This window comes from Dendrobates tinctorius, unplaced genomic scaffold (assembly GCF_039654945.1).
Source record: "Dendrobates tinctorius isolate UK_male_01 unplaced genomic scaffold, ASM3965494v1 ptg000133l, whole genome shotgun sequence".
Taxonomy (NCBI): Eukaryota; Metazoa; Chordata; class Amphibia; order Anura; family Dendrobatidae; genus Dendrobates; species Dendrobates tinctorius.
The window spans coordinates 46042986-46058707 of record NW_027361801.1 but is presented as its reverse complement, the minus strand read 5'-3'; the positions used below and the strand labels follow the sequence as shown (position 1 = coordinate 46058707).

The 15722-nt window shown below is 43.7% G+C and overlaps 1 long non-coding RNA gene across 1 annotated transcript in view; it reads right to left on the bottom strand.

The window, feature by feature from the left end:
• Positions 1-3023: 3023 nt before the first annotated feature.
• Positions 3024-15722, bottom strand: part of LOC141048227 (uncharacterized) — an 83441-nt gene continuing 70742 nt past the window's right edge. The window contains exon 3 of the long non-coding RNA XR_012220001.1: positions 3024-3526. This is a non-coding gene — a long non-coding RNA (uncharacterized lncRNA). The remainder of the gene's footprint in view (positions 3527-15722) is intronic.

Below are 15722 nucleotides of genomic sequence, written 5' to 3'. Positions count from 1 at the left end.
TGGGGAGCACTATACTCTGGAGAATGATAGATGGGGCCCACCATACACTGGAACATTCCAAAGGTGGACATCAGACACTGGAGCAGCATTTACAGGGCCCATTATACACTAGAGCATTAGAAATGGGGCCCATTATGTTTGGAGCATTATTTGGGCCCATAAGACAGTGGAGCTTCATCCATGGGGACCAACATATACTGTAGCATTATGTGGAGCTCATCATATACTGTTTCAAACATTATATGGGACCAATGATTCTGTATGGAGAAATAGATGGGCCTCGTCATGAGATGTAAAAAGTGAGGTATTTTTCATTGTACTATACTGCTATTTCTCTGCCGTATCGGAGCATGATGAGTTGTGGTATGTGTTAAAGGGGCGCTCTTTCGCCCAGGGCACATGAAAACCTGCAGCCAGCCCTCCCCCCCACAACTTTAGCCAAATAACCCCCATTTTTCAGTGCGTAACTTGTATTATGAAGTTAATTAAGGTTGACAAGCTTAAGTAAGAAGAATTGATGCTTTTGGCATTCAAATGGGCACTGTAGGTGTGTTTCCTGTCCTCCTCTCACTGCCGACTTTTATTCCCCATTGACTTACATTGGGTTTCGTGTTTCGGGACGACCCCGACTTTTCCCTATAATCGGACGATCTTGGTCGACCCGACTTTTGGAAAAGTCGGGTTTCACGAAACGAAATGCGACCCTAAAAAACCAAAAGTCGCTCAACTCTAGTTATCACTGTTCCATTGTCAGATGCAAATTACAGTTGTGATAGGGGATCGCCAAAGATTGAAATTTTGCAGTCATTTCACTGACAGTGTAATTATCATTACAAGTTTATTTCATTATGTTAAAGTATGAAGTACCGGATTATATTAGCAAAGGCAGGCAGTCATGTATCAGTATAATGAAGGCAATGTATATATTGAATTTACCTCATCTACAGGAAAATCTCTGCTGGTTTTACCTTTTCTTGAATATAAATGAAGATGGATTTAGAAACTATGCTGCAAAGAACATTACTAAATTATTTCACATCATTTCCTAGTTTGATTTAGAACCAGATGATATTCTGGATAACAGCTGAAACTTTCCAGGATTCTCTGATAGTGTTTGAGCAAAAGAAAGAAAAATGGCAATGTTCCCAGGATAATGGTCTGACAGCAGGCCCTAATATCCCTAAATCTTAAATCTGCAGCATATTAAGTTGTTTTACAGCAAGCTGCACTGAAATACATCTTCTCACCACATTGTTCATTGGACGTTTTGGGCGTTCAGGTTTGAATGGTTCTCATGGGATTCATACAATCACATTTGCCCTTTTGTAAGCATTATGTAGATGCATGTGGAGCAACTCCATAATGGCAGCTGTTTGGCAAAAACATGGAAATAATACTGTATGAATTATACAACAGCAGTAGCCATAGCTGGACAGAGGGTTAGCAAGAAAACTTATAGCAGCTGTGAGAAAAACATCCACTATTATAGAGGTAATGAGATCAGCAACCGTCAGGTTTTGTTTTTTTTAACCGCATTATACTTAAAATATTCTATATGAGTGGGAAAATAGAATTCACCCTGTAAAACAAATGTGAATAGATGTAATATCAGTTACTAAACACTTGCATGTTTTTCAGAAAATACAATTAATTGAATAGCTGATTATTTCAAACTCAGTCATTGGAACGAGTCTGAGTACACACATTAAAGGGAACCGATTACCAGGTTTTCTCCATATAAAGTGCAGCCCTCTGTTACAGTATATACAGCATTTTAGTTTGCTGTATGTCCTCAATCTGCTGTGCAAGGCACAAAAGATAAACTTTTATCATACTTATAGACCCCGTGATCGGGTTCGATGGGCGCCTCTGGTCTTTATCCGCTGCCTCCTCTCTTCTTGCGATCGCCATCCTTCTTCTTGCTTTGTGTGGATAATGCATCCTATGTCATTCACACAGTGTCCTACATTAAGCTCCTGTGCAAGCATATTTCTCTGTTCCCTGCTGAGGGCAAAGCAAAGTACTATAATGCTCATGCGCGGGGAAAGGCCAAAGAGCGCCGAGGACCCATAGGTAAAATCAGTGCATGTGCACTACAGTGCTTTGCTCTGCCCTAAACAGGAGCGTGATGGAGGACATTGTGTGGATGATGTAGGATGCATCATCCACACAAAACAAGGAAGGAGTATAATTAACAGAAGAAAAGAGGAGGCCCCGGATCAAGACCAGAAACGGACTGCGCCATCTGTAAGCATAATAAAAGCTATTTTTTGTGCCTTCAAAGCCAATTGGGCCTTTTTTATACAGCATTAAAGTATGCTGCAACAGTCGACTTACAAGTGCTGGCCCTACTTTATATAGGAAAACCCTGGCAAAATTTTCTCTTTTAAGGGTTATTCCCGTATTTTGATGTAGGAGATGCACATGTGCTGATCTGCTGGCTGGTATGAAATAAAAGATTTTCAGAAAGTTCAGGGCAAAGTAGAACCATTATCATTTTATTATACCCTGGACTCTCTGGATATTTCCTTTCCTTTATTTCCTACCGGCAAGAATAGCAGAACATCTGCATCTCCTACAACTGATCTTGGCGTTGGACCTCCAACCTGTGCAGAATTAGATGGATTTATACCTTGAGCCTATAAAGTGTTTTGCTTTCTGACAACATTGCCAGGTAAGCACTGCCACATCACCATATAATGCTGTTGTCGGCATAAATACTAATGCACTTTTTCTGTCCCCCTAGCTTTCTTTCATGTTTAGAAGTTATCACCTATCTAACAGATAACGCACTGATCCATGGGTGTCCAATTACTCGGACGTTACCGATGCTGAGAATGTTGGTTGTCAGAGAGGGACAGCAGCCAGATATACACACCACCATTCCATAAACAAAAAACAATATTCCAGACCAGCACCCACAAACAGTAAAACAAATAGTAAACAGGGGTGCACAGATATACAGGAGAGGCAATGTGCAAGCATATAGAGAATCAAATAAGGAGAAGCACAGCTCATGCGAATACATAAAAATACAAAACTTTATTAAGATAATAATGAGATAAAGTATACAAAGAGGTAAAAACAAAGCAAGGATGACAGTGGTAAAGTCGACTAGGTGGAGCCATTGCTAAGAAATAGGCAAACAATCAGGATAAATATATAATTGTAATTAGAGTCGGCTTTGAAAAGTGCATTATGCTGACAAGTAGAATTATGTAAATAGTGTTAATAAGGGAACAATAGTGTACATATAAATCAACACTGAAAGTGCAACAAAGGGTGTCACAGGGGTTAAACCGCCACAAAATTAACCAAGCAGAACAAAGGTAAGAGGTAATATATGAATGCCCGAAGAGTTTACCTGAAAGGACCGTTGCTCCACCCACCCCAACGCGTGTTTCGGCGCAGTGCCTTCTACGCCTAAACGTACCAGTTCCATTTTTGCCAGAAAAGTCCATTTGACCAGAGTTTCAGTAAATTCACATCCTTGTCTGGCAGCTGTACATGAGGTGTGCCTTGGGTTCTACATTAGTAATGGCAGTAAAGATAGATAAAAATCACATTAAAACTTTGCCTCCATATACTTTAGTCACTTAGGAATCCTAGCATTTTTGCTATGGACAAAGCATCAAAAGTTCACAGCCACAAATATATAGCCTGCAAGAGGTCAGTAAAATCAGAGAGATACAGCAGTGCAAGCTTAGTAATGATGGTGTAAAAACTGAAAATTAATAACTTACCCTATTACATGTTGGGGTGCAGTTGGTTAATACAATTGTATGTAACTATACTACACAGTGCTAGTAAAATTTAAAGGGAACCTGCAATCCTAGTTTTCCCCATATAAAGATGAATCATAGAATCATAGAATGCTACAGGTGGAAGCAATCTCAAAGGGTCATGTTGTCCAATCCCCTGTTCAATGCAGGATTCACTAATCTATCTCATACAGATGTCTGTCCAGCCTTTGTTTGAAGACTTCCATTGAAGGAGAACTCATCACTAGGGATCAGCAAGTAGTGAAATACTCAGACTTGCTGTACTCGTTATGAGTAGCTCCTAATACTCGGGTACTCGTAACAAGTAGCGAGTCCAATGTAAGTCTATGGGAAATGCGAGTAATGGGCAGAAAATGTGTGTGGGCGGAGAATGTGTGTGGGCGGAGATGATGTGTGCGGGCAGAGAATGTGTGTGGGGGTCTGTGGGACTGTGTGTGTGCTGGGCTCTGCCAGGCTTGTGCCGGGCTCTGCGGGCCTGTGCCATCCTCTGCCGGTGCTGTACAGGGCCTGTGCTGGGCTGTGTGGGGCCTGTGCGGGATCTGTGCGGCCTGTTCCGTGCTGTGCGGGCTCTGTGCGGCCTGTGCCAGGCTGTGTGGGCTGTGTGGGCTCTGTGCGGGGCCTGTGCGGGCTGTGCGGGGCCTGTGCGGGCTCTGTGCAGCCTGTGCCGGGGTGTGTGTGGCCAGTGCCTGCTCTTTGCGGACTGTGTGGGTTCTGTGTGGGCTCTTTGCGGCCTGTGTGGGCTGTGCGAGCTCTGTACGGGCTCTGTGCGGCCTGTGCCAGGCTGTGCGGGGCCTGTGCGGGCTCTGTGAGGCCTGTGCAGGTTCTGTACAGGCTCTGTGCGGTCTGTGCCGGGCTGTGCAGGCTCTGTGCGGGCATGGTCCGATGGGACTACTTATCCAATCCGGCTATGCCCCCTTCAGTGACAGCATTAGCGGATGATGGGAAAGTAGTAGTCCCATCATCCGGCTAATGTGGTGAATGTAAAAAAAACATGTACAGAACATACAGCATACAACATACAGTACATACACATAACATACAACATAGATATATCTATCTTTTGATCTATCTATGGATAGATAGATAAATAGTAGCAAGGCTGATGTTTATTAATGAACCGTGCACAGGGCCTGCACACAGCCCGCACAGGCCCCGCGCACAGGCCCCGCACACAGCCCGCACAGCACCGGCACAGCCCTGCACAGCACCGGCAGAGGCCGGCACAGCCTCGCACATCACCGGCAGAGGCCGGCACAGCCCCGCACAGCACCGGCAGAGCCCCGCTCAGCCCACAGAGCTCGGCAGAGCCACGCACAGACCCCCGTACACATTCACCGCACACACATAGTCATAGCCTATGACTCATAGGCTATGTCTATGATGCTGCGCGGCCAGCCAATCACAGTAATTCCACAACAAAGAAGGCGGTGGCTTTACTGTAATTGGCTGACACATGCCAAGCGGGACATCTGAATATTGTGAGGTGAGAAGTTTACTCGCTAGGATTCAAGTACCACATTACTCGCCGAGTACCGAATCCTAACGAGTATACTCGCTGATCCCTACTCACCACCTTTCATTGCAGCCTGTTCCACCATTGATCACCCTCACTGTCAAACTGTATTTTCTATTATCTAATCTGTATCTTCTCCTTTTCAGTTTAATTCCATTGCTTCTCATGTTTCCATGTGCAAATGAGAATAAGGATGATCCCTGTTATGAATGGGTCACCGAGGAGGATGGCAGGAACAGGCTAAGCCACCAAAAAACCAGAGAGGTTGGTAACTAAGTGGATTGAAGACTCCTGATCCTATCAACACAACTAGCAGTAGCCGTGGAGCGTTCCTACAATGCCCTAGATGCTTCGTCACAGCCGGAGAACTAACTAAGCCTAAAGCCAGAAAGGTGAAATCTAAACTTCCCCTGGAGCAGATCCCAGAATAGACAGCCCACAAACATATTGTCGGTAAGACAAGATGAGACACAAACATAGGCAGAAAACAGACTGAGCAAATGGTGGGGCCCAAGCTGTCTAGACAGGACAGGACAGAAAAGATACTGTCTGCAATCACGCACAAAACCCTAAAAAAATCCAACACTTGTGATATACAAAAAACCTGAGGCCACATGACCTCAGCCCCGTTAGATCAGCACTCTGGTATAAACTGTAAGCAAAGCAAAAGTTACTAACATAACAGGGGACTGAACAAACTGACACAAGCTGTAACATATGGAGCAGGGCCCAGTGCTGCCTCCAGCAGGGAGTACGCTGAACCCTAGCAACAAAGCAGAAAGGATAAAAAAGGCACAACCAGATTAGATGCAAAGGATTAGCAAAAGAATCACTTAACTGAGCCATGCAAATCAGGCAGGGGACTAAAGAACTCCAAATGCACAAGGAAGAAATCAACATCAACCACCAAGAGCAGCCAGCTCAATTATATGCTCCCAGACAGTAATCCCAGGTTCTCAATTATCGTCGTCAGGTGGGGAACTTCCATCAACCTGGCCAGCTCCACTACTCCCAGTAACCACCAGAGGGAGCAGAGGGAGCTTCGGCTCAGAAATCAGAGCAAGGGAATACACAACAGATCCCTCTACACTGTGACATCCCTTCAGACAGAATGCTGTAGATAAGCCCTGAAAGGCAGTGGTCACATCTTATATCAGTCAAAACAGCTGACAGGTTCGCTTTAATGATATGCCTGTGCTCCGGAACGACCTGAGGGAAGTCTTCATGTGCTGCTTAAGTTTTCATCAGTATGGCTTCAGCTTTTGTATGGTCACTGAACCCTCACTGCCCCCTATTTTACATACTGAATGTTATATATATCTCCGACAGCAGCACAGGTGCTGGCAGCGCCATCTTGGAAGAGCTGTCGGACCACCTTTATATACACCGATAGCTGCTACTGTGCAGATGCGGCCGGCATAGTTTTCAAACTGATTTTTTTGCTTCATTTCAGGATCACCTTAAATAAATGAATTATATACACATTACATATGTGATCATGCATTGCACTGCACGGACTGGCCGGCACATCTCTGGACCCGACCATGACAGCATGATGGATTACTATTCAGCTGTCAAGCTCAGGTCAGAAGAGCCAACAGCCAGTACAAGTTTTACAATGCGATTCTCGCACGAGAAATATGGCAGTGTGTCTCTGCCCTAATCAGTATAACGGCGCCAACCTGATGCTATCTTTGTGTACTGTGCACAATCCAGCTGACAGGGGCACTTTAAAAGAGGAGTCTGGTGACAGGTGAGGCTGTGCTGTATACTGGTGAGAGGAGGCTGGTGACATGGGAGGCTGCTACTATATATTGGTGAGAGGAGGCTGGTGACAGGGGAGGCAGCTGCAGTATAATGGTGAACAGGGAAGGCTGCTGACAGGCATAGGCATTGGATCTCTCTGACCTCTCACGGCGCCTGTGCACTGCAGTACTCTACTCTGCCCTCAACAGGGCAGAGAATTATGCCTGCACAGAAGCAAGGAAGAGGACGTCTGCGCTAGAAGATGGGAGGCACTGGCACCCAGACTGCCACACCCATCGGACCCCGACCGCACCGGACCGCCCCCCAGTGACTATATTATAACTCGTTTTTCTTATCTTTCAGTTTACATAAGGGGCTTATCTACAGCATTACAGACTCAATGTGTGATGTCTGTATGGTGCGCGACCACAAAAAATGCCTAGGGCAGCATGAAGGCCAAATACGGCCCTGCCTTCAGATATTTGGAGACAGCTATTAAGAATCCTCTTAGCCTTTTTTGGCAAGCTAAACATTCCCAGATCCTTTAACTGTTCCTCATAGGACATACTTTGCAGTCCGCTCACCATCCTGGTCACTTTCCTCTGAACTTGCTCCAGTTTTCAATGAATTTTTTAAAAATGTGACGCGCAGAACTAGGCACAGTATTCCAGATGAGTCCTGACCAAGGAGGAGTAGAGGGGGAAAATTACTTTGCGCGATAGCCAGCATCTTTAACCCCTTTACCCACAAGGGTGGTTTGCATGTTAATGACCAGGCCAATTTTTATACAATTTTGACTACTTCCATGGATCCCGGTGATTCTGACAATGTTTCCTCATGGCATATTGTACTTTATGACAGTGGTAACATTTCTTTGATATGACTTGTGAAAAAAATTGAAATTTGGTGAAAATGTCGCTATTTTCCAACTTTGAATTTTCATGCCCTTAAATCACAGAGATATATCACACAAAATACCTAACAATAAACATTTCCCACATGTTTACTTTACATTAGCACAATTTTGGAACCAAAATTTTTTTGTTAGGAAATTATAAGGGTTAAAAGTTAAACAGCGACTTTTCATTTTTACAACACCATTTTTTTTAGGGACCACATCACGTTTGAAGTCACTTTGAGGGGTCTATATGGTAGAAAATACCCAAAAGTGACATCATTCTAAAAACTGCACCCCTGAAGGTGCTCAAAACCACATTCAAGAAGTTTATTAACCCTTCAGGTGCTTCTCAGGAATTTTTGGAATGTTTAAAAAAATGAACATTTTACTTTTTTTCACAAAAAATGTAATTCAGATCCAATTTTTTTTAGTTTATCAAGGGTAACAGGACAAATTGGACCCCAAAATTTGTTGTACAATTTGTCCTGAGTATGATGTTACCCCATATATGCAGGTAAACCACTGTTTGGGTGCATGGTAGAGCTCGGAAGGGATGAGAGCCATTTGACTTTTTCAAACCAAAATTGGCTGGAATTGAGATCGGACGCCATGTAGAGTTTGGAGAGCCCCTTGCGTAAACAGTGGAAACCCCCCACAAGTGACCCGATTTTTTAAACTAGACCCCCTAAGAAACTTGTCTAGATATGTGTTGAGCACTTTGAACCCCCAAGTGCTTCACAGATGTTTATAACGTAGAGCCGTAAAAATAAAAAATCATTTTTTTCACAAAAATTATTTTTTCGCCCCCAATTTTTTATTTTCACAAGGGTAGCAGGAGAGATTGGACCCCAAAAGTTGTTGTGAAATTTGTCCTGAGTACGCTGATACCCCATATGTGGGGGTAAATCACTGTTTGGGCGCACAGCAGAGCTCGGAAGGGAAGGAGCACCGTTTGACTTTTTCAATGCAGAATTGGCTGGAATTGAGATCGGTCTGTCACACGCTAAAAGATGCTTTTTATTGCAAAAAATAGTTTTTGCATCACCACATTTTGAGATCTATAATTTTTCCCTATTTTGGTCCACAGAGTTACGTGGGGTCTTGTTTTTTGCGGGACGAGCTGACGTTTTTATTTGTATTAATTTTCAGGCACAAGACATTTTTTGATCACTTTCTATTCCGATTTTTGTGAGACAGAATGAGCAAAAACTAGCAATTCAGGAATTTCTTTTGTGGGGGCATTTACACCATTTTGCGTGTGGTAAAATTGATGAAGCAGCTTTATTCTTCAGGTCAGTACGATTACAGCGATACATCATTTATATAATTTTTTTGTTTTAGCGCTTTTATAGATTCAAAACTATTATATAAAAAATAATTGTTTTTGCTTCACTTTATTCTGACAGCTATAACTTTTTTATTTTTTTGCTGATGACACTCTATTGCAGCTCTTTTTTTGCGGGACAAGATGACGTTTTCAGCGGCACCATGTTTAGTAATATCCGTTTTTTTGATTGCGTGTTATTCCACTTTTTGTTTGGCGGTATGATGATAAAGCATTTTTTTTTATGGTGTTCACTAAAGGGGTTAGCTAGTGGGCCAGTTTTATAGGTCGGGTCATTATGGACGCGGCGATACCAAATATGTGTACTTTTATTGTTTAGATTTTTTTTCATTCAAATATTTATTGATAGAATAAATATTGATTTTTTTATTATTATGTTTTATTTTTTAAAATATTTTTACAATTATTTAATTTTTTTTTACCTCATTCTATGTTTTACACTTTGTCCCACTGTGGGACAATCATTTTGAGCAGGCTGATTGCTTCTATAGCATGCAGATGAAGTAGCATCAGCATGCTATAGAAGCTGTCAGTGCTGCATATAATTTACATTGACCTGAGAAACTTCATGCACTGCGCATGACAGGAAGTTTCTCAGCTCTGGAGACCTGGATGTCGTCATTACGACATTGGGTCTCCATGGCAGCGATCGAGACCCCGTGTCACACCGCGGGGGTCTCCCATCCAAAGGCAGAGGGGCTGTCAGATTGCTCCTCTGGGAAATATGCAAATTGTTTCTTCAGAGAGGAAGAGGACTAGAACTCTAGTGCCACCTATTGGAAGTAGCAGTCCTAAAAGTCAATGTCAACCCTTTAACGAGCCTTGATCCATGACTTAGGATAAAAGCCAAACCAGAATCTCAATTTGCTGACACTGTTTCAGGGTACTGCCCCTCATCAGTGCAAAGTGTGAGATCTGGTTTGGCTGTGTGAGAGGCGTGTGACTGATATCCAAGAAGTATCGTTTCTCCTTGCGGGGATGAGGAGACTTAAAGCTGCAATGGAATCTCCTCCTTTAGATTTCACCAGTGGGTATTGGCAGGTTCCCATGGCAGAAGCAGACAGATAGAAGACAGCGTTTATGACACCAATGGGCCTCTGCGAGTTCAACTGCATGCTATTCGGGCTCTGCAATGCACAGGGAACATTCCAGCGGTTAATGGAATGTTACCTAGGACATAAAAACTTTGAAACGGTTTTGTTGTATCTGGACGATGTCATCATCTACTCAAAGATGTACGAAGACCACCTGGAGCATCTGGCCGAGGTGTTCGAGGCCTTATCTTGTTTTGGCCTGAAAGTAAAGCCGTCCAAGTGCCACCTGTTGAAGCCCAAGGTGCAGTACCTAGGTCACATGGTAAGCGCCGAAGTTGTGGCACCAAACCATGAAAAAGTCACCGTGATCATGGACTGGCCAAGACCCTCCACTATCAAGGAAGTGCAGCAGTTCCTCAGGCTGGTAGGTTACAACAGGAGATTCATAAAGGGAGATAGCAGCACCCATGCAGGACCTCTTAATAGGCAGTCCAAGAAGGCCAAGAACCCAAGTCCTCCGTTCGAGTGGAGTAAAAGAGAAGAAGAATCCTTCACTCAGTTGAAGATGGCTCTTTTGGGTGACGAAGTCCTGGCCTACCCTGACTATGGCCAACGCTTTATACTCTGTGCGGATGCCAACAATGTGGTATTGGGAGCAGTGCTGTCCCAGGTACAGCAAGGCAGAGAGAGAAAGTGATTGCCTACACCAGCAGGAAGCTTCATCCAACTGAAAGGAACTATAATTCCTTTAAACTATAGCTAATTTAAACTGGAGTTTCTCGCCATAGTCTAGGCAGTAACGGAGCGCTTCAAGCACTACCTGGCTTCAGTGAAGTTTACTATTTATACGGTTAATAATCTGCTGACCCACCTTGAAACGGTGAAGCTTGGTGCATTGGAGCAGCGATGGATGGCTCAGCTGTCCAACTACGAGTTTACCATCAAATACCGAGTGGGACATAAAAACGCTAATGCTGATGCGCTGTCCAGGATGCCCAACTTGCCGGATGGGAGAGAAGACTCGGAGGAACTCAAAGAAATCAAGTTACCAGCCTTCCAGTGCCCCGGTGCGGCCCAGTGCTCCCACTGCATGAGGGACAAGCACTATGCCATACAAGAGGCAACGATTAACCCATTGCCCCACCATGGATGGGCAGAAACGCAGGACAGTGATCCGGCAGTCTGCCTAGTAAAGGTATTGCTGACAAAAGCTCATTTGCATCCTGGTCCAGATGCTCCACAAGAGACCCAACAATTTTGGAAGGAGAAGGGCAAGCTGTTCATCTATGAGGGGAAGCTGTGTCAGAGAAGTGTCAACATCCAAACCCACAAACTGGTCTGGCATGTGGTAGTCCCTAAGCAGGATATGCCAATGGTCTTAGAAGCATGCAATGATGGAGCAGGACACTTCGGGTGGAAGAAGTTGGAAGTCCTGCTACGTGAGCGATTCTACTGGGTTGGCATGAGGAAAGCAATCGAGAAATGGTGTCGAGAATCTGAGACGGAAAGACCATGATAGCCAGAGGGCCCCCCTACAGCCCATAGTCACCAAACAATCGCTTGAGCTGGTAGCCTTGGACCACGTGAAGCTTGCCCCAAGCTAGTCAGGCTATGTCTACACCCTCAACATAGTATACCACTACTCCTGGTTCCTGGTAGTAGTGCCAGTGAAGGGTCAGACTTTGAAAACGGCAGCCAAAGCATTTCAACAACACTTTTGTCGCCCGCACGGTTACCCTGAATGAGTGCTTACCGACCAAGGCCCAGCCTTTGAAGCAGAAGTGTTCCAGGAGTTCTGTAACCTGTACAGCTGCAAGAAAATAAGAACCACACAGTATCATCCCCAGACCAATGGGTTATGAGAGAAAATGAACCAGGTAGTAATAAACCTGTTGAAGACTCTGCCCCTGGAAGAGCGTAGCCTGTGGCCAGAGAAGTTACCGGATTGGGTAGACTTATATAACCACATCCCATCAAGTAGAGGAAAAGAAAACTACAGTCCTTGTGTCCTCCAATGATCTCTTGCGCCCTGAGTCCTGCACCACAAGATACACGAAGCCTGACATAAACAGAACCGGTAGCCCTGGGGCCCCACTCCACCAGTCACCATCAGCCCCAGCGGTCTTCTTTAACAGTGTCGGCCATCTGTTGCCGAACACCACAGGTGGCGCCCCCATTTTACGGCACAGCCAGGGCCACGGAGTCGGGTCACGGCCTCAAGACTTCCCCAAAGAACTGTCTGACCCAGTTCCGAGTAACCCATGGCCCTGGTGGGCATGTCAGATGCAGGGTGGACGTGCAGTGATTGCGCGAGGAGTGGGTGAGTATGATGTGACAGCTCCTGCCACTCGCCCTCCCCCTCCCCAACTGACCCCCTGGGACAATGACTCATGTATAAGCCGAGGGGGGCATTTTCAGCACACAAAAATGTGCTGAAAATCTCAGCTTATACACGAGTATATAAGGTACATTATTTTATTAATCTTCCATATGGTTCCAGTGATATGGGAGTTGTTATTTTAGTACGCTCTATTTTCAAATGTTATGGTGTTTACCAAACAGGCGTTACTCATGGGATTCGCTGGGGATGTCTTTAGACTGCTCTGTATTATCATGCCATGAGGAATGCCACCTTGGTAAAGATTATAAAAATGTACATGTTGGGCAACCTAAATAAGAAAACTCATATCTCTAGAACTATATGACAGAGGTAAAAACAAAAACAGAAAACCTCAGCTTATCAGGAAAAAAACGGAAAAACTCTCCACAAATCCTCTTTAAGAGTAATAGGACACATATTCACAAAAATACATTTATTTTAACACTGTAGCCATAAAGTATAAATCTCAAGTGCATATAATCCCAGAAATCTAGTTTATCTCTAGTACCTCTATGCTTCTATTTGCATTTGAAAATTTCTGTTATTAAAGATGCAATGTGGGAAAATAAATTTAACATGAGAAAGACTGAAAAACCTCAGTGCTGTGCAAATATAGTCACATGAAAGAAAAATCCTTATCTAGAGACATCAGCCTCTATGTGTACTAGTGCTGACGGCCATTATGTTTTTATATATGACAAAAGCTAACATCTATCACTTTTATGGGAAAGCAAGAGAATTAAAAAGTAGTATACAGTATATACACTGGTAAGTAAATGATGGGTCAGAGTAGGACTACATTTATCATAGTGTCTGCTTCTTATTGCTGTCTGCAAAATAGGAACTTTTATGTTCATCTCAGGAATATTTCTTGTGAAACCTCCATCTCTTAAAGGAAATCATGTTCTCTTACAATTTGCATGTAATGAGGGGAGAATTGAAAACTCCATCATTCAGTGAAAGCAATGAAGATCACTTAAGAAGACAATATTATAAAATTCTGTGAAACACCTGTGGTTTCAAGGTGCTCACTGACCTATACATAAGTTCCATAAGGGGTGTAGTTCCAAAATTGGGTCACTTTTGGGAAGTTTCCACTGTTTAGGAACATCAGAGGCTCTGCAAACACAATGTGGTGCCTGCTATCTATTCCAGTTAAATAAACATTTTTGTGGGAAAAATTAAATTGGTCCATTTTCTCCTGCTAACCTTGTAAAAATTAAAGATTGGGGTTAAAGCAATATTTTTCTGGGAAAATGTAGTTTTTTCATTTTGACAGCTCAAAGTTATAAAATTCTTTTAAGCCCCTGTGGGTTCACGGTGCTCTCTATACCTCTTGATAAATTCCTTGATGGGTGTAGTTTCCAAGATGGGGGTTACTTGTGAAGAGTTTCCACTGTTTAGGCACATCAGGGGCTCTGCAAACAAGACATGTTGTCTACTGTCTGTTCCAGATAATTTTCTGCTTCAAAAGTCAAATGGCACTGCTTCCCTTCCAAACCCAGACGTGTGCCCAAACAGTAGTTTTCCACTACAAATGGGGTATCGGCATACTCAGGAGAAAATGCAAAACAAATTGTACAGTTCATTTTGACCTGTTTCCCTTGTAAAAATGAAAAATGTGTGGCTAAATAAACATTTTTGTAGGAAAAACTAGAATATTCATTTTTCCTTTCCAAATTGCTTTAATTCCTGTGAAGCACCAGAAGAATTTATAAACTTTTGAATATGGTTTTGAGTACGTTTACATTTGCAGTTTTAAAAATGGTGTCACTTTTGTTATTTTTTGTCATATAGGCCTTTGATGAACTTGCAGCTCGCCACCCCGCCTGACTTCACTAATACATCGGAGATATCACATGGTACGGGCTCCTCACTTGCACCAATGTGACATTGCACACCCCCTGAGAACCTGTAAGGTCAGCTTGGCACAGTTTTACACAGACATGCCCCCTGTCCACACAGTCCCAGTGAAGCACAAGGAGTGAGAGAATGTGGTCCACGCAGTTGCTGATGTGGCACCACACTCACTCACAACTCTGACAGGCTAACAGGCCCCTTTCACTAGCAGCAGTGAAACAGAACCTTAAGAACCCGGTAGGACTGCAACCAGCTCCTTGTTAAATATAAACCTGGATTATATCGGGCCAGAAACCAGCCCCAGTAGCACAGAAAGTTAAACCCGAGAACACAGACATGTGTATTTGTGGATCAAGCTAAAAGAACAATCCAAAGTTAAGTTATATATTTAATTGCCTTAAGGGCACACGAAACAATACACTATGTATACAATGGTTATACAGATACCATAGTCAGATATGCAAATACAGGCGAAGTACAAAAGATATAAGCAGATGATACAAAAGTCAGTTACAAGCTTGATGTTTGGCCATTGAATGCTGGCAGCCACATGGAAGGTGTGGGGGCCATCTATTTCCAGTTTCTTCCAACACACTGCATGGTGTGACCTGCCTTGGCAGATAACAAAGGCCCACATCATGGCACATGCACTTAATAGCTTGGTCAGTCACTCCTTTCATGGCTCCTCAGGATGACCCAAGTCTCCCTTCTACTTGCTCTGGCAGCTGAAACCCCAAAACCTGTGATTGCTCATTACTTCTATATGGAAGGTCATAAGGTGGCAGTTCCAGCCAGGCCCTCTTTAGACTTCGAGAATAGATTGAGACCCTAGATGGTGTTCGGCCCATTCCAGAGATCTCAAAAATGTAACTGATATGTGGCTAATACATATGATAACTATATTCTCCTTACATCTCATTATAAAAATATCCTCTGACTGGAGGAAGTTTGAGTGAAGCAGTCACAGAGCGTCGGCTCCATAGGAGTTCATTTTGTATGAGCTTGGATACTAAAGGGGGCTTTACACATAGCGAGATCGCTAGCGATATTGCTAAAGCGTCACCGATTTTGTGACGCAACAGCGATATCACTAGCGATCTCGCTACATACATGTGACAAGAACCTCCGACCACCCCCGCTGGATATCGCTGATCGCGCGTGAAC